This window comes from Capsicum annuum, chromosome 11 (assembly GCF_002878395.1).
Source record: "Capsicum annuum cultivar UCD-10X-F1 chromosome 11, UCD10Xv1.1, whole genome shotgun sequence".
In the NCBI taxonomy this organism is placed as follows: Eukaryota; Viridiplantae; Streptophyta; class Magnoliopsida; order Solanales; family Solanaceae; genus Capsicum; species Capsicum annuum.
In genome coordinates, this window is record NC_061121.1 from 30340199 (window position 1) to 30342483 (window position 2285).

Consider the following 2285-nt stretch of genomic DNA (forward strand, 5'->3'; position numbering starts at 1 on the left):
TTCTTTACTTCTTCAACTTCTTCAACCCCTCCCCTCTCGTTCCCTTCCCCCCCCCCCCCCCCCCCAATCCCCCAACACATTGTTGGTGCATTATTTGTAAATTATCATCACAAGAAATAAGATTAAATTTGAAAGATCTTGGCTTATTCTCATCCAATTGTCAAATATGATTGAGACTTGCTAAAAAATTGATAAAATTCTTTAATGTGACATTGGAAGATCGGATACTCCATTTTTTTTCTTTTTTCACTCCACAGATCACTGTGCACACACACAGTGAGATTGAGAGTGAATGGAGGAGGCACACACATCACCAAAAAACATCCACCTTATCGGAAATCACCTACCTCATCGGAAAACACCATGATCGAGACTATATTTTTTTTCTCTTCATAATAGACACACCCATCATAATATATATAATTTTTGTGAATATAAAAAATTAAAATGAAATTGAAATTGAAGGGAGTCTCATTTATCTTTGTGGATATGAAAAATTGAAATGAAATTGAAATTGAAAAGCATCTATGAACTTGAAGATGAATTTGAAACTTGGGGGTTATTTGGAATTTGAAAACTTCCTTTCCATATGAGGAGGAAGGAGACATAAGAGGGGGGTGGGGGGGGCGGCAGTTGCAGGGGGATGAAGAAGAAAGCCCACAAGAGGGGGTGCGGGGGTGGATGGATCCCTAGCTTTGAGATTAACTGTCGTTTACTCTCATTCGCGAGCTCTTCACTGTACACCATTGTAGTGTTTTCTTGTTGTGAATAAGAGAAAACAGGTTATGAAGAAGAAGAAAAATTCAAGGGGGGAGGTATTTTATTTTTTAATATATATATATATATATATATATATATATATATATAGTACATATATGTGTGGGATTATTATTTTTAAAAAAAATTATAATTTATTATGTGGAAATGACATGGCACTGATGTGGCACTGATTTGGCAATGACATGGTGCGTGTGTAGTGCACTCTCCGTTGTGAGAGTGGGCTTGTGATTTTGAGATTGAAATTAATTCACTTAAAAGTTGTTAAGGGGGTTAAATAATTGTCATACAAGTTTATGGTCTAAAGTAAGTTTTGGCTACAAGTTTGGGGGTGTTTCGATGTATTATCTCCAAATATATATGTATTTTTAGTTTTATTATGTATAGTTCTACGAAAACTACATATGCAAACATTAATAATCTGAAAAATAACATATAGAAACTTATACAATACATATGCACATATGTAAGAACCCAAGCATAACTGAAAATACATATGCATATCTATGAATACATATTCAATCATATAAATTCATATGCAGAACTAGAAAATAAATATGCATCCATATAAATACATGTATATAACTGAAAAAAATACATATGCATAATTGCATATGTCTAACAGAAAAATAAAACTAATCATAAAACATAAAACTAACCACGAAACATTCAATGTAAGTTGATTCAGTATCAATAATCAAAATTTGTACATCTATATATGTACAATAAATGTGATATTAAACATAAAACGAAAATTGAAAACATTATTTTAAATATATTCAACGTCATTATATTTATAATTAATAAATGTACCAACAGAACCAATAAAAAAATATAATAACATGGAATATACATATATAAATCTAAAACTACATATATATATATTTAGTTTTATATATGGATAATTCTACGTAAACTACATATGCAAACATTAAAAATCTAAAAATAATACATATAAAGAACTATAAAATACATATGCACGTCTTTAAAAAATCTAAGCTTAACTAAAAATACATATGCATATCTATAATTACATATTCAGTAATATAAATACATATGCAAAAATATAAAATACATATGCATCCTTATAAATACATATGCATCCTTATAAAATATATATATGTATAACGGCATATGTCTAACGACAACATAAAACTAACAACGAAACATTCAATTTAAGTTGATTCAACATCAATAATCAAAATATAACTGTCAAGTTCTACAAAATTTTCAACATTCAACGTGAAAGTAATATGCAAAATTTAAGAACTATTAAAATACGTCTTTTTCCATCTAAATTTAACTGTTCTCAAAAATAAAATATTCAAAAATAAACATCAAATTTCAAGAACTTCAGTGTCTTCTTTTATCCCAATTTTCCTAGGAGGCCTCATTGGTGCTTCATCGTCACTTTATGCCTTATCTTTTTCTTTTCTCGAACCATAATCCCACAAAAGTGAAGCATATCTTATGCGAAGAAGGTCTGAATCAAAGACAACATAAGGAAC